This window comes from Pongo abelii, chromosome 5, assembly GCF_028885655.2.
Source record: "Pongo abelii isolate AG06213 chromosome 5, NHGRI_mPonAbe1-v2.0_pri, whole genome shotgun sequence".
In the NCBI taxonomy this organism is placed as follows: domain Eukaryota; kingdom Metazoa; phylum Chordata; class Mammalia; order Primates; family Hominidae; genus Pongo; species Pongo abelii.
Window position 1 is genome coordinate 141,509,301 of NC_071990.2, and position 23,847 is coordinate 141,533,147.

Here is a 23,847-nt window from a genome sequence, read left to right on the forward strand (position 1 = left end):
GGGTCAGTGATGTTAATAATCATCTTTTTTCTTTGCTCTTCTGCCTCTACTTTACATTTTAGACTCATTTTTCTATCATTTCCATAGGTCTTTTTTTCATTGTCATTTTCATGTTCTCCTGCTCCTTCCCACTCCTCCAAAAGTAACCTATTTTTTGACACCTGTATCTTCCCAAATCTCCACTGCTTGTCACTTCTTTGGGGACATACTTCTTTTATCTCTCTTTTCAGTTGTATTTTCTCATTTATCAGTATGTATAAATTATGTACTCTCAGGTATCACTGTACGTGAAGTGCAGTCTATATATTTCCTTGGAGAACCATTGTCCTAATGATAGGGGTTTCTTCTCAGGAAAATATATCGCCAGTAAATATTTTCTAAACTCTTTGTCTATTTCACTTTGGGGTTAATATTTGCTGATATCTTTTCTAACTTTGACTATTTTTTCCCTTCTCATTCAATAAATCAGCAGATAGGCTTTTCGGGCATTATGCATTTTACTAAGTTTGTAAGTATAAATTAAAACTGTTTAAAATAGAGTGTGTATTAGTTTGCTATGGTTGCCAAAACAAAATACCATAGACTGGGTGACTTAAACAGCAGAATTTTTTTCTTATGGTTTTGGAGCCTGGAATTCTGAGATCAAGGTGTCGGCCTGATTGATTTCTTCTGAGGTCTCTTTTTTTGGCTTGCAAATGGCCGTCTTCTTTCTGTATGTTCACATGGTCTTTCCTCTGTGTGTGTTTGTGTCCTAATCTCCTCTTGCTATGAAACCAGTCAAACTGGACTGGGGCCCTCTCCAATAATTTCATTTAACCTTTATGTCCTTAAATAGGTCATTCTAAATACAGTAATATTCTGAAGTATTGGGAGTTAGGACTTCAACATATGAATTTTGGGGGAACACAGCAAGGTCCATTATGGAGGGCAATGAGAAATAAAATAAACATCACAATGCACACAACATTCATAAGATCCTGGCAACTGTCATGAAGAGGTGAGATTATAACTCTTACAATGAACTCACTTTGGTGAGTGGAGTATGTCTGCATTTACCACCTATGTGGGACCAGGCAATGTTCTTTTTCCATTATCACCTGTATCTTGCGAGGGCTCTTGGCCTAGAGTTATATTTATATTAATTTAACAGAAAAATGTATGTTAGCATTAAGTTATTAGCTTATGCTTGAAAAACCTTTTTTTTTTTTTTGCCTTGTCCATTCGTGCCATTCAGTGTCTAAAATCTTGAGATGTCATCTGCTTTGGTGACAGTGGCTAAAGACAACACATCCTCAAGTTTGTACACAACAGCACCTCCCTATTCTTCTCCCTGCTACTCCACTTCTTGTTACTCCAAGTCTGAACCACATAAAATAGATAGTATCCTTATCTTGTGGCTACTATAATCAGTTTGGTAAATTCTGAAGCACCTGAGTCCCGTGATGGTCTCCTTCAGTTACTCTAACACAGGAGAGGTAAAAATTTCCTTTTTCACTCCTTCAAACACAGTACAATACTGGAAATACAGTAGTAAATGAAGGAGTCAGTATTTATTCTCATAGAAATTTATTCTGTTGGGGAGAAAACAAATAGTAAATGGGAATACGTAAGTACTTATGAGAAAGAAAAGTGGCTTTTTGTATGAAAATAACAGGATGCACATCAATGATAGACTGGCTAAAGAAAATGTGGTACATATACCCATGGAATACTATGTGGCCATAAAAATGAATGAGATCATGTCCTTTGCAGAGACATGGATGGAGCTGAAAGCTGTTTTCTCAGCAAAGTAACACAGGAACAGAAAACCAAGTACCGCATGTTCTCACTTATAAGAGGGAGCTGAAAAATGAGAATGCATGGACACAGGGAGGGGAACAACATACACTGGGACCTGTCGGGAGAGGGTGGCGAGGGAGAGCATCAGGAAAAGTAGCTAATGCATACTGAGCTTAATACCTAGGTGATGGGTTGATAGGCGCAGCAAACCACCATGGCACATGTTTACCTATGTAACAAACTTGCACATCTGGCACATGCACCCCAGAACTTAAAATAAAAAAAAAAAACCAGGATGAAAGACCTCTATTGATAATTTGACAAATGCTGCTGATGGCACTGTGGGAACAAGATATGGATTTCAAGAGAGGAATATTCTAGACAGAGAAAACAATAGTAAAAGAGACCTAAAAAGTCAGGAATGGGAGGTTGCTTTACTTGTTCAAGGATGTGAATAGTCATTTATTCATTCAACAAGTATTTAAAGAATTTGTAAGCAGCTGCCATGTGTTAGACAGTACCTTAGGTTCTGATTCAAAAAAGAAAAAAAATAGATGTGGAAAGGGGAAGTAAGTGTACTTTAATCACATAAATATATGTGAAGTTATAATTGTGGTCAGTTTTGTGAAGAGGGATCCAAAAGTAATAAGAACCTCTCACAGGAAAATTTGAATAGTCCAAGCAAATTAGAATGAGCTTCATGGAGGAAATGACACTTAAATTTCTTTCTGAAGAATAAGAAGTTGTCTAGGTGAAGAGGACAAATACTGGCTGATATGGGAGTGTGATCAGACATTAGCGGTGGAGAGCTTTTTTTTTTCCTAAGAGTGGAAAATACTCTGCTGCAAGTATCCCCTTGAACATTCTAGAGACCTTTTTTTTTTTTTTTTTTTTTTTTTGCTGTATCATTCTGATTACTACCTACCCTTTGGGGCAAGCTGAGGTGATTTATCTCACTATGTCATTCATAAATCTGGATCGGGCTATTAACATTGCATTGGGTCTCCTGTAATTATCATAAGAGTTGTTTGAATAAGAGACCAGGTAATGCATTGTGTAGTCAGCATGGGGAAGGGGTTTGTCAGGGAAAGTGTGTCCTGAGCTGAGCCTGAAGAGGAAGAGATTTGATGTTAGGACAAATGATTGCTTTGCTCACTGTGGAAAGAGGCACAGGCTTAGAGGAGAGAGACTAATGGTTTAACATAATTAGCACAAAGCAAACATGTCAGTTAGTTAGTCCTGGTCCTCATCTTTAAAAAAGGTTGTGGTTATGCCTTCTTCTTGAGTTTCTAATACTCAAAATCATCCTGCTCTCTCCTTCCATTTCTTACATCTACTCCCCAAATCTAAATTGTTGCTGTTTCTCAATCTTTTATACATCATGTGGTCCTTCTTCCTTTACAGAGAGATCCCTTTCAATGATGCCTCAGTTATCTGTCACTGTCATTACTATAACTTTAAATTGTCAATTATCTACTCTTTCCAAAAGTTTCACCTGCCTTGGGCTTTTTCTGGATTGATTGTTTCAGTATAATGACTCCGTACCTCACTCCCAATAATATGCAATTTAATTAAAGATTATTTTAGTACTATTTTTGTAGGCTCTCATCTTGAATGTTATCACAAGTTTTTTCAACAAAAAAGCTTATATTCTAAGAAGCAGAATACTTGGCTTTATTTTAACTAGCCATGTGTATTTAAAAAAAAACTTGACAAATGAAAGAACTAATAGTCTAGTTTTCTTTTCTGTTATAGGTTTTTGTTTTCTTTTCCCTTCAAGGTAGAACAAAACCATATATAAATTGCTAATATTTTGAGGGTGAGGGATCTGTTTTATTCAGTGTCCATACTCAGCTTCCAGCCTTTATCTAGGTATAGAAAAAATGTTTAATAAATGAACGCATACATAATAAATGTGGAAAGGACAAATGGAGAAAGGTCTATATTAAATCTCTCAGTAAAGGCTTGTTGTACCATCATGTCACAGATACCATAATATTTTCTGTGGGTTCTATTCAGATTCTTTCTTGAAAAAGTTATTTTAAATCAAGCTTTTGTGTGCATCAATATCATGTAGAAAACTTGTGAAAGCATAGCTTCTGGGCCCCATTGTTGATTCAGTAGGTCTGGGATGATTTTTTTCGAACAAGTTCCCATGTTATGCTGTTGGTCTGGGGACCCCTCTTTGAGAATCTCTGCTTTGAATGAAATGTAACGAAAGAACAGGAAACAAAAAGAGAAGAATGGAAACCCTATTGGTCCTTTAAATAAGAGTACATTTTTCTCTTGCAATTTGGTTCCTCACCCTAGTGTGGTTGCTGCATAAACTCTTTTGATATGATTTACTGATTTCTACATTCTTCTTATTCATGTATTAAGATTTTTGGGGAAAGATTAATATTTAAAGTTTTTTTTTATAATTGAGAATACATAGACATAGATGATGAAAAGCTGCTCAATTTTAACTGCTTCCTGCATAGGTACAATAATTGCGACTCCTGGGTTCTTTAGAGACACATGAAAGAAGTGGTCATAATAATTTTACAGATTCAACTAAATAAAGAATAGTGTGCATATAATAATTTCATGAGGTAGAACATCAAATCGGTGCTATAAAATCAAATCAGCAAATCAAGATGGCTTATTTAACAAATGTATTGAGAAAGTTCGGTAACAACTTATTTTGTTTTATACTATTTATCAACATAAATTATAAATAAATAACGATGCAGATATTATATATTTTAAAAAGATGTATAAAGCTACTTGAAGAAAATAAATGTTCATCTTTTAAATTTTTTGATTTATATAGCTTACTTATTTATATATTACTTATTTAATCTTAGACAGTGACAATTTTCTTAATATTAACTTATGAAAGCAACCAGAAAACAAGATTGATAGGTTCAAGTAAACAAAAACAAATACACAAAAGGTACTCTGTAAAAACGACAATAAACATTGTTGTGGGCAGAAAGGAAAATTATTACAAACATTATAAAGGGCATTTTCACTCTGTTGCAAAGTCTTGGAGTTTTGTTTATTTTATGACACACTTCAAGTAAGTTATGCTAAGGAAATATTTATGGTCACATATAAAAGTACAATGTAAGAGTACATATCACAGAACTATTAATAATAGCAAAGGTTTGGTAACAACAGTGTGGGGCTGGAAAAATAAATAGAGCGCCTTGATGTAACAGAGTATCAAATAGCAATTTAAACGGTGTTATAGAAAAGTATTGTTATGAAAAATGTGCAGAATATGGTATGTATTGAAAAATATTACTACACAAAATTATATATACAAAAAGATTCTATTTTGTTTTTAAAATACCTGTTTCAGGACATATCAGATTGGGAAAATATAAACCAAAATTTTAATAGCACTTATCTCTGCATTATTGGATTATATGTGGTTTATTTTCTCCTTTTGACTTACTCGTATTTTCTCAGCATTTTATAACAAATTTGTCTCATTCCTGAAATTAAACCATGTTAAACATTTTGAATAATTGCATTATTTTTCTCACAAGCATTTAAATAAAATCCCTCTCAGTCCCATCCTGATCCTCAGCTTTGAACTGTTTCACTCTGCAGAGGGGAAAAGTTGAGAATTTATCTCTGGAGTCCTTAGGAATTTTCTCTGTGCAATTCACAACAGATTTGATTGGGTGTCCAGTGTAAACTTGACTCCACAGCCCTCCTTCTTCTCTGTCCTAGTTCTCATGTGAATACATAAAAATGTGACCCTCCAGAATTATTTTACATTTTAGCAGAAAGAAATGGTTTCAGTGGAGCTATCCTAACAGTGCTTTTGTATGTCTTGCTTAATAACTCCCTTTCCCTTAATTGAAAAAGGAAAGAAAAAAAATAAAGAATGGTGCTGGTTTGGAAATACTTTTAGAGATTGCTGTCTCCAACTGTGCTTGTTCTCGCTGTCTGTTATGGTCCATTAGATAAACATGGTGTTCAACAGTCAGGCGGTTGTTGATATATTTGGCAACACTGATAATGTGATCTATGTTTAGGAGGAAGTGGATGCGTCATTCCATGCGGGCATAGGTTTTCTGAAAGTGATTGTTCTTTTTACAAGAAAAAGTTAGATAAGTCATTGAACCTTAAATTCTCACTAAGAGTCTGAACATTTTTAATTTTTGTCATCTGAGGTTTTTTTTTTTTGGTGCTTTTATTGGAATTTCAGATTAATAGTTGGGCTTATTCTCAGAAGCAACCAGTACTAACTGAAAATAAATGCAAACCTGGTTGCTTCTGACTCTTGAGGGTGAAATTAGTATAATGAGAAAAATAGAGGTGCTTGTTATCTCGGTATATTTCTTTATTGTTCATCAATCAGTTTTTAGTGTTTTCATTTGTAACCTGCAAGTTTAAAAACAAACAGAAAAGAACGTCGAATCTTAAGGTTCTTTTTCTGTTTCTCTCCCTTATATCTATTTATCTATCTATTTATCAATTAATCTACCTACCTGCCTATCTACCTCTCTCTCTCTACATGCACATATACACATATGTACTATATTTAGACTATATATGTATAGTACATATGTATATGTATATTTAGTATGTATGTATATGTATATGCATATTTATGTGTATATTTGGACTATACATATATAGTCTAAATATAGTACATATATGTATGAATTTATACTATATATGCGTATTTATAGACATATACAGTCTCTTTATATATGTAGTCCTGAAGAAAGGATTGGAATATATTTCATCAAATAAAATAATAAAATATTTTGGACATAAAAGGGCATAAAGCCTGAGACATGGAATATCTTGTAATGTCCAGCTGAGTCCTAAATATCCTCAGTGATAGGATTTCAAGCATTTCTCTTGGGAAGTGATTCCATTATCTAATAGTTTTCATTGGGAGGAAATTTTTCCCAATAGGCTTAATGTTCCTCTTCTCAACTGGTTCCATTAAACCTAATTACCCCTTCCTAAAGCTGAGCAATTCCTCTCCTATTGGCATTTACCCCATTTTAATAGTGGAAAGCAACAATTAGCTCTTCAGCTGTCACAAAATCAGTATATTTTAAACCCTTTTGGTGTTTCTTTTTAAATGGTATACATACATGCATATGTATATGTGTATCACACATACAACTAGTCACCAAATTTGCTTTAGTGTTTACTTAATGCTGAAATCATATCAGTATTTCAGATGTGCTTACATGATAAGACATTATTGACCTTTCTCTTATAAATTCTTTATGTCCACAGGTGGCCACTAACAATATAGTAGCCTTCATTCACATTTTATAAAAATGGGTTATAGGTGACAAGCCACAGCTTAACAATCTCTAGCCTCTGTGAAAGTTGGCTTATGTCTATAGTTTGGGCTGGTGAAGATTCCAAGAAAAAAATGCCACTGACCCCATTCAGTTCCATCAAGAAAGGGAATTTTGTTTTATGGGGGAGATGGATGTTTTTACTTGTTCTCTAGAGAAGGGTGTTTAAAATCACTTCAGGTTGTTGGAATCTATATCCTGCGCTATCATGGCAGGAAGCTCAGTGATTTTTAAATTATTTACAAGTAAAATCCCCACCCCCTGTAGTTTTTATTTTTAGAGTGTCCATTTCAGGATTTTAATGCTGAGAAAGTGAAACTGCTCGCTCTTGTCATCTTCTTCCCTCTCTCTTCCTTTGACCTTCCCCCTTCGCCACCCCTTCCCTCCTAGTGCTCTGCTCCTTCCCATTTCCTTTCCTACCTCAAATCCCATTACCCACCACCATACCTTTTTTCCTTCTTTCTCTGACTCTGATTTTTCCCAGTTCTCTCTTAATGAGGTTTATTTGTGAGCCTCAAGCTTCATATTATTGTTCAGTCTATGGGTATCCTCCATGCTGGGGGCTCCTTCCTGGGCCCGTGAATGATGAGTTTAAGGTCTGAAAGAAGGATCTTTCTTCTTGCCGTCAAGTCACTTCTGTAGCCTATTGTGGTTTGCATAGTAGATGAATCTGGACTACATGGAAAAGATTTCCTAGAAGTGTCTATGGACTGACTGTGTTCCTCCCAAATTCATATGTTGAAGTCCTAATCCCCATCTTGATGGTATTTTGAGGTGGGGCCTTTGGGAGGTATTTAGGCTTAGATGAGATCATGAGGTTGGGGGCTACGTGATGGGATTAATGTCTTTCAAAGGAAATGAAGAAACACAGGAGCTTTCTCTCTCTCCATGCTCAGGTACTGAGGAAAGACCATGTGAGCACACAGCAAGAAGGTAACTGTCTATCAGGTAGGAAGAATGCCCTCACCAAGAACCCTATCGGCCAGTACCTTGATCTTAGACTTCCCAGCCTCCAGAACTGTGAGAAAATAAATGTCTGTTGTTGAAGCCACCACGTCCATGGTATTTTGTTGTAGCAGCCCAAACTGACTAAGACAAAGTATCTTCTTATCAAAGATCGGACTTTATATTTTTACTTGTGTTAGTATTTCATAATCCCAAAGTTCTACAACTTCCATATAACAAAAATTTTGAATTCGGTACAATGACCTTGTAAGTATTTCATTTATAACAAGCCTCTTTAAAATATATTTAGTTACCTTGCTCTAATTAGAAAGAATTTAAAATATACAATGATATCTTAGGTATGTTTATTTTTAGTGAGAATTGATTTGTTTGTTTTGTTTTGTTTTGAGATAGGGTCTCACTCTGTCACCCAGGCTGCTGGAGTGCAGTGACGGAATGCAGTGGCATGATTTCAGCTCACTGCAACCTCAACCTCCTGGGCTCAGGTGATTCTCCCATCTCAGCCTCCAAAGTAGCTGGGACTACAAGCACACACCACCACACCAACTAATTTTTGTATCTTTTGTAGAGACAAGGTGTCAGTTTACTGCCAGGCTGGTCTCGAACTCCAGGCTTAAGGCGGCCACCCATCTCAGCCACCCAAAGTGCTATGATTATAGGTGTGAGCCACCGTGCCTGGCTGTTGTTGTTTTTAGTCATGAAATATTCAACTTTGTCCAGCCTTCCTGGGCTACTCTAACAACTGTAATTGCTTTATAACTACTTAGTTATGGATTTCTGGAATCTGAAATTGAGGCCATAAGCAGAAATGACTAAAATATAGAATTCTTTCTCCTATCTTTATTTGTTCATCTAGATATTGGAACTGTATCATTAAATTTAAAGAGGGGAACTAGTATTGACAACAAATTAAATTATTTCAACCAAAACCACTTAATAGGTATGTTGACTGTTAGTCATTAACAAATCAGCTAAGAAAAAATAGTTTTATTTCCACTTTGTTGATTCAACAAATAATTTTCATATTTGTAATTCATATTGACATTCACAGATTCCTAGGATCTCTATTATCGGATACCTCATTTGTGCCTGTGATTATTTCTTCATCTATGCCTGACTTTGCCCTTTCCTAGCTGAATGTCCTTGAAAAAATCATTTGGCCTTTTTGTGTCTGTTTCCTCATCATGAGGTGGAAAAATACATAGAGTCAAATGTGTGAGGTTGTTTCCAGAAATTAATTTAAGTAAGCACTTTGAATACTACCAGACCATAGTAAGTTCTATGATGATGACGACAGATGCAGTTGAGAACTCATTTGCTAGCAGCATCCTAAATAACTCTGCTTCATGGAAGAAAAACTCTGTAAATACCAAAGATTAAGATCCTTGGTTTAAGACTCAAGGAATCTGTTTACAAGGTAAGTAAGCAAGAGAACAAAAACAAAACATAATTTATACAAGGCCCATTCAATCACAATCTTATCTTTTCAATTTCAAGTCTATCCCCTTTAAGTTTCCATGACATAAATATCAGCTGACATACACACAAGGTGACTCACCTTCTTCCCATTAAACTAGGTTGAGATTAAAAACAAACAAGCAAACAGCTGGAATGTGGCACGTGGGTCAGACCCTTCTGAGTCCAGTTGGGTAACTCAGCAGAGATCAGAATGATCTTCAAAAACCAACAAGCAATTGGCACGTATCTTCAGGCATGCTTGAAGTCTATGGGGCCAAATGGTAGAGTATCCTGGCAGAGCCAAAAAGTCTTCTTTTATGACACAGAAAAGAAAACTTCTTTCAAAGTAGTTATGCAACCCAGGAGAACACAATGCATCCACTGTGTGTGTCCTGGGACTGTCTATGAACACATTATTTCATATTTTTGTCTTCTGTAAACTTCAGCATTGATGATGAACATCATTTCAAGGAAATATCCCACTACTTTATCTCTGTAAAGACATCCATAGAGAATGTAAGTTATAATTTCCTTATTCATTTTTCTGGTTAGAGAAGGCATTTCTATTTTAATGGTCAATTATTATATTCTGAATTTCCCACAAGTCTCCTTTTCATATTTAAACTCTAGGGTTTTTTTTTTTTAATTCCTAAGATAAATAGAAAAGTCAAGGTTAGAAAATGTTCAAAACAATTGCTCACCTTATAAAATCTTGTTAGGGAAGTAATTTTGCTCATTTCATACTGTTGACATTTCTGAATTTCAGTAATCATTAATTTTTTTAAAGCTGCCAGCAGATATGTACAATACTCCTTTTAGATATTATTCCCATCAAAGACAGATTTCAATTACCTCTTTCACTCTTTGTGTCATTTCTCTATTATTTTGAAAATATTACTAATGCCTTCAAGTTCATTTGTATTCTGTAAGATTCTCCTTGTATCCAAGCAACTCCATCTGAAAAAATAATTTGTTTTTTTCATGAGAGATATATTCAGAACAAAACCCTGCATATATTTATGATTTTTTTGATAATAATTTTCATGATACTAATTTCCTGGAAAGGGATTTGCACTTTACGAACAGTGATTTCCTTTGAAACCTTCTCTGGTCTATGTCACCACAGTTATCTAAACAATTTAGATGTCCCTTTCTTGACTAAACTTTTAAAAAATGTTGATTCTGTTCTGTTTTTAGAAATGATACACATCATCAGATAATTTGTAAAACAGAAAATATATTAAAAAATAAAAACTTCCTTAAATAACCATGGGATAATCAAGGTTGTAGTAGACTGCCAAGTGAGTTATAAAAACTCCAGAATTAAGTCAGAATTAGACAGATAACCAAAGAATCTGTGGGGCACTTTGATGAACTCAAGTGAATCCTTACATTCGTCTTTACTGAGAAAACTGTTGGGAATGATTTCACTTCCATTTTTTTTTTTTAATATAAAGCATATCCTCCAGAGTGGCACATGCAGACATATTTTTTACACATGTGTATTTACTGTTAAGTACACAATACGCCTATGAGAACAACCATAGCTAATAGTTTAAAGAACTGTGCTTGGGGCGAAGGGGAGGAATGTGTGGCTGGAGACTTAGTTTGGCACGACTGAGAAGCACCCAAGCGGAGTAAGGACGGGTGTGTCGGCTGCTGCTAGGCGGCAGTTCTGGTACTTCTCAGTCATGACATTCGGGGTCAGGAAACTGAATTCTCATCAGCAAAAAGGGGATAATAGTAGTACTATATCTCTCATAATATTGTTACAAGAATTGCATATACTTATATTCACAAAATAAGTAAAATGTTTTGAACAGTGTCATGCAGTTATGTCCTATGCAGGTATTTTACTGTAATTGACTTTATTTTTGTTTTAGAGCAGTTTTGGGTCCACAGGAAAGTTGAGTGGAAAGTAGAGAGTTTCCATATCTCCCCTGCTCTCACACATGCACAGCCTCCCCCATGATCAACATTCCCCTCAGACTGGTACATTTGTTTACAATGGGTGAACCTACATTGACACATCATTGTCACCCAGAGTCCAAGTTTACATTAGGCTTTGCTCTTAGGTTGTACCTAATGAGTTTTGACAAATGTTTGATGACCTTTATTTTAATAATGAAAATGGTTTGGTTGCTAGGGACTAGATTGTGACACTTTTGTTACAAATATGAAGAAAGTCGGGAGATTGTTAATGAAATCCCTTTCTAGAGCAAAATTATAGAAAATGTGCCAGGTCTGCAGACTGGTAGGTCCCCCTCCAGTCCCTGAACTGCCCACTGGAGGTTATGATGAAGACACTCACTTGGTGGTTAAACTTGCATGACTTAATGAAGGAAAGAAAATGTGGTTTCTGTAAGAGGACATCCCGTAACTGGACCATGATGGTTCTTTGTAAGGTCACAATAAAGGGAGAAAGAAGTGGAAAAAATTTAAACTTTAGAAAAAGTAAAAAATCCTTATGTAGTAAAGATAAAATTTTGCTGTCATGCTATCTTGTAGGAGGCGCCAGTGGCATTTTGCTGAATTGCTTGTGATGAATTCTAAGAAAAAATAAAAGGTATTACTTTGAAGGAAAGGGGAATGCTGGCATGGAGATCATTGCCTGGAAGGAGAAGAGGCTGAAAATATAAATAGAGAAAAATCAATTTGGGTAAATTCATAAATCATTGATTTAGAATTAATGTATAGAAGACAGCGTTGGTAGGCTGGGAGCAGTGGCTCATGCCTGTTATCCCAGCACTTTGGGAGGATGAGGCGGGTGGATCACTTGTGGTCAGGAATTTGAGACCAGCCTGGCCAACAGGGCGAAAACCTGTCTCTACTAAAAATACAAAAGTTAGCCGGGCATGGTGGTGCGTGCCTGTAGTCCCAGCTACTCAGGAGGCTGAGGCACGAGGAGAATCTCATGAACCCGGGAGGCATAGGTTGCAGCTGAGATTGCATCACTGCATTCCAGCCTGGTTGACAGAAGTGAGACTGTGTCTCAAGGAAAACAAAAGACAGAGTTGGTTATTTGCACAATAGTGTAATACCTGTACAAATATAACCAATGTCTTTATCTTTCATGTAGATACCTCTCCACAGGCTACCACGTGAGTCTACAAAATGTGCCTTGCCCCAGTCAGCTGGAGCAAAGCCATATAAAATAGGCCTAGTTCAGACAGTGTTCTAAAAAGAAAACTACTAACAAAGGGGGCTTGGAACGGTTCCTTGGGATGTCAAAAATCAAATTAGCTTATTCTATTGTAATTGCTTATTTAAAATGGCAGAATCCCCCCTAGAATTGGAAATGTTCATTAATTTATTCAGCAAATATTTATTGAGCACCTACTACATGCCAGGTGGTCACAAGTTTAAAAGTAAGCAATTTAGACAAAGCCCATGCCCTCTTCTAGCTAACAGAAAATAAATACTGGGTGAAAGAATAAAAGAGAATTATGTGCATGTTACGCACTTGACAAGCATAAATGTATGTAACAGCTTTGGAATGTTCTCTGATGAAGTTCTGATATACCTTACCCATTTTTCTCCATTAAGCATGTGGTGAAGACACAGCCTGACTAGTAAAACTGTCTGTGTTCTGATATAATCTAGGTTTCTTTTCTCGTATTGACCAGAAGGTGTGAACATGTGTTGTATGAGTTGTGTATATTTGTGTGTGTGTGCATGTGTGTGTGTGAGAGAGCATGTACACTTTTGTGTCATTCTTCTCAAAATGTAGCACATGAACTGGAATTGAAGAAGAATTAGAGCTTTTGATTACTATTTGGATTATTTTCTTGGTCTTTACATATGCAACTGTTCAAGGCTTAATATAAGTTTGGTCTTTTTAATATAATGTTGTGCAGGAAGCTTTGCTTCCTTGTAATATGTTATGTGACATGAGGCTCATTTGCTTTCCCTATTATCCCAGGAAATGCTAGCATCTTTCTTGTGAGTATTCTGTGTCCTGGGTTTCCTACTGTGCAGCAGTGTAAAGAGAGTAGGGCAATGTAAACTTCTTTGAGAATCACTTCCTGACTGATTGGCGTCTAAGAAGAAACACGATCTGGAGCTTTGCACAGCACCAGGACTCTGCCTGTGAAACACTATTAAATCCACTATTACCCTTCTCCCTTCCACCCTTCCCCCAGGACTCTAAGGTGACGTTCCCACTTAACCCTTTCATGCCCAATAGTATGTAGGGCACACTACCAATGTCTGCAATGAATCATATGGTTTCAGAATAATTATTTTGATCACTTATATCCTTTCTTATTAAAAATGTCTGTGCATTTCTTAAAGAGGAAAGGGGTGAGGGAGGAAAGCTGAAATTTAGAGGAACTGTGTAGTTGTTTTACTTTTTCTTTTATTTAATCATCACATTTAATATTTCCTTATAATTCACATTTTAAAGAAAACAAATCCAAGGCTCAGAAAGGTCAACTAATTTACACACATGGCCTGGCTAAGAAGTGGCAGGGGCTGGATTAGAATCAAGGCATTTCTGACTCAGAGCCAGTGATTTTTCTACTACATACAGTAAGTTCCACCAAGTGGAAAATTAAGGTCTTAATAATACCAGCCAAGAAACACTGCATTAATTATAATGAATGTTTTATGCAGGGTAGTTTTTGGGTCTGAATCATGTGCATCGTTGCCATACATTTTTTATTTTATTTATTTTTTTACTTTGTGTGGAGACATCAGGGTTTATTAACCACTGCATCCAAGACTGAAGATCAGATAGTTAAAAAAAAAAAAAAGATGATATTTGAATGTGTAAATATTTGTTTTAGAATACACGGAGATAGTCTTTTTTTTCTGTCTTTCACCTAACCTTTCTTCCACATCTTAATTACACATTTTTTTTTATTGAGGCAACAAATTCCTTCCTCCTTAGATCCGTGCCCCACAACAACCCAGAGCCCAGAACATAAACAAAGACACATTTGGAAGCTCCTGCAGAGAGACCTATATCCAAGATCAGCAGATCCTGCAATTTGCTACTTCCTCCTCCCCCCTCTCCCCAGATGCAGGCTTATGTAAGTCTCCCTGAGGCATGTATGGTTTTAGGGAAAGGATTGAAAACTGTGGCTGGTGCTGTTAGTATTAGATGGCTGTAAATGAATAAATGGATAACAGGCAGCTCACTGATGGTATTCCAAGTATTAATAAATGAGTGCAATTGACACAGTTTGACACCAACACTTTGGAATTTATGACATGTAAAAAGGGAGAATATGAATCTGCCGCTTTCAACTTTTTAATGTAATTGGGATGCCTGAAGCCATTTTACCATCTGTAAGCTTCCCGTATTAGCCCTGATTTACTCCTGAATGTCCACAAAGCCTGGGACTTCATATAAAATTTTGAAAAGAGTTCAACATTGTAGCTTTTCTTTTAATATCTGAAACTTGTTATAGCATGTGCTGCTACTTCCAGGCAGTTTAGTGTCATTAAAGCAAATGCCATATAAACCTGACTTCCTATTTTTAACATTGTAGAATTCTATATTAAGTGCTATGAACAAAGAAGCACATCAGATGAATACTTTTTCCTTTAAAATGAAAAACTCCCTTAACCAGGATGTTCAGAACCCTCCCAAAATGGACTTGTTTTCAGCTTGTTCATCTTTTCCACCTCCCTACTGCTTTTTAAAAGTTTCATGTCCATTTTTGGTGACAATTTATTATTTGAAGTCATCTTCCAAGGGCAGGAAATATCTTTGTAGAAAAGAGTCCGAAATAAACTTCATGTGCAAAACAAACGTATCACAGAACAGTAGAGACAGTTCCTAAGCAGATTGTGTTCTAAAAGTTTGCCTAAAAGAATGCTGTTTGGAGCCTGGAACATATTTTTCATGGAAACACTATAGATGGCTGTTAAGTTCTAAGGTCAGTGTTTGAGGCCATGTGACCTGTGAAGTAATTGGATCGCAAAACTGCATTTTTTAAATACCACTTTGTGATAATTTAGGATATTATTTTGGTAACATCACACATTGTAACATGGAATCTAGAGCTACTGCATAGCATCATGAGCATGATAGTTTAACTAGGTTCCAGTCACACTGATCTCCTTGTTATTGCTCAACAAGGAGTAAGGACTGTGGTATGGGCATACAAATTGGGAGAGCGTGTGTGTTTAATGATGACTGTAGTCTGTGGAAGGATCAAGTCAATATCAAGTCATGCAGTTTGGAGTACCTCTCCCCTCCCACTTTTTTGATGTACATGTTTAAGTAAGAGTCTCAAAGTGTCAACATTTTTTGTTGGGTCTTTGTTGTGATTCATCACCATGTGATCCTGAGGCAGCGGATGTCTTGATAGGAAAATATTGATAGTGCAGAGCTGATATATTCCTTCCCCACTTTTACTTGAATTGCCCTGTGCTTCTTTAGGGTTCCCTGCACCCTCTTTTTCTCTCCCTCTCTTCCCACTCAGTGGTAGGGTCTAGGGCTGTAGAACACACCAGACAACTAATCTTGATTTAAGCAGACTACTTAGGGGGTTCTGATGCATACTAAAAGGTGACTCACTGGCCTGGAAAGTGTGCCTATAAAAGGTATCCTGGCCCCTATTGCTTCACCAACAATCAGCTAATTTGTTGTTGGCCTATTCCACCTTCTACATTTTCCACTGTCATAAATTCTTCGGCTGCTGCAACTGAACATGCTGGAGAGCCACCTTTCTTCTCTTAGACATCCGTGTAAAGATGTAAGCCTGGTTCAGAGGCAGCTTTGGTCCCACTTCATTACTTGTAGGTTCCTACAATAAAAGACTGTTCTTTCCTATATTTGCCATCTTCACCGTTTATGCTCAAGATGGTGGTTAGAAGCCAGACAATAGATAACGAAAAGAATGATAAATCACTGAGTGGTTGAAAACTAACACAAATATTTTATTAGATTTCTAGCTGTAGTAAATCAGCAAATCTCAATTCCTGAGTAGGTGAAGGTTGAATTGCCCAGGTGAGGAAAAGCAGGCTACTGAGCACTGCTCTGGGAGTCGGATCAGTAGGAGCCTGATCATATCTCAGAACAGGGCAGTATGAGCATCAGAGTTTGTGGAGAAAAGGGCAAAGTGGAAAGACATCTTACTAGTTTTTCAGCCCCTTTGGCTTTTAGAGGCAATTCTGGTGAGGGCTCAGAAAGAAAAGAAGAAAGCTGGGGAGAAAGCTCCATAGTTTTAGAGAGCACATAAATAATCATGTACAGGACGTTAGTAGAAATACGGATGTTCAGGATGATTTTGATGAAGCTTCAGACAGAAATGAGTTTTCCCAGAGGTCTCTTTGAAAGACTCAAGGCTTCTCCCTTTTGATCATGTCTCAGGTAGTCTTAAAGCACTCAGAATCCAGCATGTCAGCAAAGAAAATTTATGGCTATTTTACCAATCATAGAAACAATTTAAGTAAAGAGGAGTCGATTAAGCATTTGTAATATTTGCTTTTTAAACTGTGGCAGCAAAATCATTTTAGTGGATAACAATTCACATTAAAAATAGAACGAAAAAATAGAACATAATAAAATATATGAAAGTGGTGCAACTTAGATTTATTTTATGGATCTTTTATTTCCCTCCCTTCCTCTCTCCCTCCCTTCCTTCCTTCCTCTCTGTCTTTTCTCTTTCTTTTTCTCTTTCTTTCTTTCTTTCTCTTTCTTCTTCTTTCTTTCTTTCTGTTTCTTTCTCTCTCTCTTCCTTCCTTCCTACCTCCCTTCCTACCTTCCCTCCCTCCCTCCTTCGTCTCTCACTCCTCTTTCCTTCCTTCCCTCCTTCCTTTTCTCTCTTTCTGATATAAATTTGTATTCTGGGTCATGACGTGTGATGGTAAATTTTATGCGTCAACTTGACTGGAACACAAGATGTCCAGATATCTGATTAAACATTATGTCTGCATGTGTCTGTGAGAGTGTTTCTGGAAGAGATGGCATTTGAATTGGTAGAATGAGTAGAGCATATGGCCCTCCCCAAGGTATGTGGGCATCATGTAATTTGTTGAGGGCCTGAATAAAACAAAAAGATGAAGAAGGTTTGAGTTAACTCTGTCTGACTGCTTGAGCAGGACATCTGTTTTCTCCTAGTTCTGGTGTTGCTGGTTCCCAGACCTTCAGAATCTATAGCACTGGCTATCTGACTTCCAGGCCTTCAAACTATGCCACTGCTTTTCCTGGGTATCCAGCTTGCAGATAGCAAATCATGGACTTCTCAGTCTCTGTAATCATGTGACCCAATGCCTTATGGTAATTATAATACAGTAGTGCCCACTTATCCACAGGGAAATATGTTCCAAGACCCTTGGTGAATGCCTGAAATTGTGAATAGTACTGAACCCCATTTACACTATGTTTTTCCTATACTTACATACCTATGCTAAGGTTTAGTTTATAAATTAAGAACAGTAAGAAAGTAACAATAATTAATAATAAAATAGGCAAAGGATAACAATATACTATAATAAAAGTTATGTTATTATGGTCTCTATGTCTCCCAAAATCTCTTATTGTACTTTATTCACTCTTGTTCTTGTGATGATGTGGGATGACAAAATGCCTGTTTCTGAGACGAAGTGAGGTGAACGACATTGGTGTTGTGATGCAGCGTTTGGCTACGATTGAAAACTAATTAATAACTTAGAAATGGTTTATTTCTAGATTATTCTACTTAATATTTTTGAATTGCAGTAGGCTGCAGGTAATGAAAATCAAGGAAAGCAAAACCACAGAGGAGAGGGGACTACTGTAATAATATAATGATAATAATAATAATAGATTCTGGAAGAGTTTTGAGGTGCATGCTAGCAAAAGCCAATGTTTTTGTGAAGAGAGTTTTAAAGGCAACTCTAGTAAGACCTCAGAAACAGAAGAGGAAAGCTGAAGAGAGAGGTTCATCTTCTCATGGAACACTTAAATAATAGTGTAAAGAATGTTGGTGGAAATATGGTATTCATCTGCAAACCAGGAGGTTGGCCTCCACCAGAAATTGACTTGGCTGGCACTCTTGAACTTTCCAGCTTCCTGAACTGTGAGAAGTGAATTTCTGTTGTTAAAGCCATCCTGTCTATGGTATTTTTGTTATAGCAGCCCGAACTGACTACGACACAATGTAAAATGCATTTCTTACTAAGGGTCTTGGTCAAAAAGTTAGAAAGCTATTGGTCTGCACTTATGGTTTATTTCAGATATATAAAGTTGGTCATATTTTAGACATGGGTTAGAGAAATAGGGTATACAGATACAGATTATATTCTCTCAGGTTGAATTTCTGCAATAAGGGCTAGCCTCTTTATGGGGACAGTGGCTGGTAGATTTAGGTCATGTAATTAAATGTCTAAACTACCCACAGGCATCCAGAAGATAGAACATTTATCCTGTTATGTCATGCTCTCTCTGTAAAAACAAAACTCTTTGTTAAATCAACAAGCAGCACTATTAAGTAATTAAATCATTATAAAAATAATACCCAATTAGAAAATACTTAAATAAATATACCAGTATAATTAGATACCTTCTCATTAAACTTCAATTATCTTTAGCCTAATCCCAATTTTTTTTTTTTTTTCACAAATCAGAAGCTTTCAATCTGAATCATTTCATTTCCCCTTTGGGCTTGTCTACCATTTTTGTATTTAGCTTTCTTCTTTTATGCCTTTTTTTTTCTCAGAAATCTTTATGGTTTTCTCTTCTGCATGACCTTTTGCTATAATCAGAATAAAAGAAATTTGAATCCCTTGTGATGGCCTTTTCCTAATAATGAGTAATTTGCTTCCATATAACTACTTTTTTTCTCTCAGTCCCCTTTGAAGCCTGAAGCAAGTATAAAAGCTAATTTGAAATTAGCATACAATTGGGTTCCTTATTAGTCTCTATAGTCATTTTTGCAGGTGTATAGTTTGGCCTGGGTCATGGACCCCCGATAGAAAATTGCCTTTTTTTTTTCTTTTAAAGGCCCAAGCTTATATTTCTTTAGAACATATTAGAACATTGCTCAAAGCATGACATGCTGTTTAAGCAGAGATATGAATTGATAACTTCATAGTTAATGCACTTAACACTCTTCCTTTTTATTCTACATGACTTTCAAGGAAATATTAAATTACTCTAAACACATGCCTTTCAAAATTAATGGTAAAATACTTCACGGTAAATATGTCTTGATCAAGTACAGCATTCTATGGGGAAGGCATTTCAAAATAGCATTGGTATATAGAAAATGTCAGTGAATTACACCAAGCTTTTTCTCTAGAAGATTCTTCTTGAATTATCTATATACATATTTTAACGGTGACATTTTTAGCCAACTCAGTCACTAGTTCCTATATCAGGAAATTTTACCCTGGGGTCCACTGACCATCTAAAATTTTATGTGCAATGCATGAGTATTTATCTGGGGAAAGTCGCTACCGTTTTTTATGACTTCTTTTTTTAATGAAGTATAATATATAACAAAATGCATAGACCTTTAAAGGTGATTTCTAAGAGTTGTGTCAATTATATACATTTGTGTAGCTACAACTTAAAACAATACATAAAAGACTTCCATCACCCAAAGTTCTCTTGGGGCCTTTTCTAATCAATTTCCCATCCACCACCCAGTGCAACTGCTTACTGATACTTATCACTATAAATTATTTTTGTCTATTTTTGAACCTCATCTTAATGGAATCCTATAGTATATAATACTCATTAGTGTCTAGTTTCTGATTTTTTGAAATTCATCATAGTATTGCTTCAATCAATAACTTTTCTTCAATGTTGAGCAGTATTCTCCCATATGACTATCACACAATTTGACTATCTTTTTATCTATTCATGGACCTTTGGCTTGCTTTTGCATATTATAAATAAAGTTGCTATGAACACTCTTGTCCATGTCTTTTTGTGGACATTATCTTTTCATTTTGGGGGAGTAAGTAACTAGGAGTAGAATTGCTGGCTCATTAGATAGGTATTTTAACTTTATTAGAAACAGATCTGCAGCTTTTAATAAACCCTTAAAGGGACCTTGCATCCCCAAACTTAAAGTAGCCCTGCTTTTAGGGCATCTATACAAATGTTTTTGTTTATTTAAAAATATTTTCTCATTTCTCTTTAAGCTTCAGTTACAGACTCAATAAGATGAGTACTAGACTCTGCCTTATGCCTATAATGCATTAGGCTATCAGTACAAGTTGAAATTATTTAAAATAGTTTTTGTAGATACTTGGATAGTAGATTAATCACAATAGCTAAATTCCACTAGAATGTAAATTTTATGAGGGTAGAGACATTTCTCTGTTCACTGCTGTAACCCAAGCATCTAAGATGCTATCTGCATGGATCAGTTCAATAAATATGTGCTAAATGGAAGAATGAAGTATCAGCCATATGTTGGGAAACATTCTAATCACTTTATATGTAGTGTTTCACTTAATCCTTACAGCCAATCTTTGAGGTAATTCCTTTTATTACTCCCTTTTAAGTGGAGAAATTAGGCACAGAGAAGTTAGGCAATATGCCCCTTGTCACATAGCAAATAAGCCAGGATTTGAATACAAGTAGTTGTCCTTCCAAAGTCATAACTCTTAGCCAGGGAATTCAAAAAAACTACATTGCTTGTGTGTCTCTTGTTTTGTTTCAAGAAACCAAACAGCCTTTTTCTATTTGTTAATTGTATCACTTTTGAAGGAAAAGTCCTTAGGAGGAAATTCTGTGGATTGGTTTAGGATGGTGATGCTCATTTTCTTTCTCACAATTAACTGGACTTTTTTTCCCATTCTGATTTGTTCCCATAATGAGAGTTAGGGCTCCACTTCACCTGTATTATAAATAAAAGCCATGGAGGTCTATACATACAATCCCTGGATACTTTTCTTTTCTTTGTTTTGTTTCATTTTCACTTACATCAGGTTAAGCTGAAAGTTTTGATGTTTTTTAGAAGTAACTTTGAATCCAAATGCATGATAACTGTTATAAAGCCTGCTTTGTATGGCCCTTCATGGTGTCATACAGCTTAGGACCTGGTGATGGGATGGCATTGTTTTGCCAATTGTTAGCTGTTCCTTATTTGTAAGTTTTTAGTAATGTGAGCTTCCGTCTTAGTCTTGTCATGACCACTGTGGTCCCTTCTAGCTAGCAGAGAGGTTGAGGACAGGCTAGTGTGTTCTAATGAACTGGCTTTGTCAACAGAGCTGGCGTTTGCTTACACTCTAAAACAAATCACCTCTCACTATCTCTGCAATACTTCCTCGGAGCTGAATTTATGCCTCTTTTTATCTTGATAGGAAAATATAAACAAAAGATTCTGATTCATATTTATCTCAATGTAGCCAAACTAGAGCCAAATACATCTCAAAATGGCACTTGTTGATGAAATCACTCCTCCCGGTTATATTTGAAGGAGATTCCCCTTCTAAGACACATGACTTCAAATCTCTCCACTGTATCATGCAATGCTCAGCAGCCTTCTGTGAGTACATTGGTGGCAGTTCTCTTTTTCTAGAATGAGCCAGAGGCAAACAAGCTTTTGAGGTTGGAAAACAGTGACGAGAAATTGGTTCATAAACCTACACTTGACAATCATCCATGCTTTTGCCACCAGTATTGCAAATTCTATGTTACAATTTTATGTTGTCTTACATCTTTTTGGCAGCATGTCTTAACCACATATAAAATAATCTGTAGCAGGAAAAAAGTTATCAGTCCTTATCTTTTTAGCTTTGCTAATAAAGATAGTAGAACCGAGATTCTGTGAAATTATGTCCAATTTTTTCCCCAAGGGTAGAAAACCCAAACAGCCTGAGATAATGAATATGTCTTCCCAAATGGCAATTGTAGCAGGTCTTTCTTAAGCAGCAGTCTCAAATAAAAGATCTATGAATCAAACAAATAATTTGTATTTTAAAAGAAATTTGCTACTCCCTCTTTCCTATAGAATAGTCCTGAAAATAAAATCAGGGCTGTTCATTTTACTTAATACTCTCAAACATCAAGCAAGATTACAATTCCTTGCCTGCCTATGATCCCCTGTAATTCCAACTAGCTCTGTGAAAGCACAGACCTGTTTTGGCATTTCACGTTCTGCTGCTTCATCGAGGCCAGCTCCCTCACTGCAGGCTCTTACGACAGCATATACTTCTCTCAACAGCCATGTTTTCAGTCCTCGTTTCAACAGAAGACTCTAATCTTGTGATTTTTCCGATGCCATACCAAATATAGATTTTGCTGACACTTCCCTGATTTTCTAGGATTTAAAACATTTCAAACAAACTTTTGAAGCAAATGATGACAATGTGTTTTTATGCTTACATAACCCATCTCAGTTATTTCAGACTCAAGATGGAATCCTAGCCCTGTATCAAGTAGAAAACAAAACAAAACAAAAGCCAGTGTGTTGTTTTAGTCATCAGAGTAGTGCTGTTTTCAAGTATTCCGCCTCGTTCTCCTACCACATAGGTAAACAGACTAGCAAAAGTTAATACGGCTGTTTTAAATTAAAGGCATTCAGATGCTGTTTTTTTCTCGAATTTTTGAATGTGTTGTTTAACACACTGAATTTCTGTGCAGTGAAATGGAGAGACTTGATGAGAGGCTGTTGTCAGCTTTAGCCTGGAGATAGAGATGTGACCAAGTACACTTTTCTCAGGTGACTCTCCCCTCACGGGGAGGACTGTGTGTAAGAACTGCTGAGAGCCAGAGGCAGAGATCTGAGCTGGGAGATTTAAGACTATGGTTGACTATACGTGTAACACAAAAACGATAATTCACCAGGCATTTCTTCCCAACAACACAAACTTTAAAATACTTAACAACAACAAAAATCAACATTTACATACTGGATAATTTAACTTTTGATGCGTAGATATCGGTTTTATGTCTAGAATTATTTAAATTTGTGGGATAAATGGTGATACTTTTAGTAGAGTTGTCTTAAGTGCAAATAAAATTGAGCAAAAGTTCAATAAAAGTATTTATACAGCAATTTAAGGTAGTAAGTATTTTTATGTAATTGTCTTTTCTGTTCTTCCCATAAGACATTGAAGTACATCTAAATTATTATCCCCAATTTATACCTGAGACTCCTGAGATTCACTTGCCCAGAATACAGCCAATAGAGGTGATGTCAATTTCTCTAGTTAAACCCATGATTCTCTTGGGGAGGTCATATACTAAACCTCTTTGTCATATCTTCCATTTTCTTTTTTCTTGCTTACTATGTTTCTTCCAGTTCAGAAATATTTTCTTCCAACTCTCCTAAAATTAAAAATTTTAGATCTAGTTCCTAAGAAATTTATGTTATGTGCAGGTGTATATGCTGGTGGTGGTTGCCAGTATGAGACAAAAGTCTTTGTT

The 23,847-nt window shown here is 36.1% G+C and overlaps 1 long non-coding RNA gene across 1 annotated transcript; it reads right to left on the reverse strand.

The window, feature by feature from the left end:
- Positions 1-9,965: 9,965 nt before the first annotated feature.
- LOC103891007 (uncharacterized) lies at positions 9,966-22,824 on the reverse strand. Its single transcript, XR_655282.1, has 3 exons — positions 22,556-22,824; positions 10,229-10,484; positions 9,966-10,020 (listed from the first exon to the last, which is right to left on the reverse strand). It is a non-coding gene; the product is annotated as an uncharacterized LOC103891007 (long non-coding RNA).
- Positions 22,825-23,847: the final 1,023 nt, after the last annotated feature.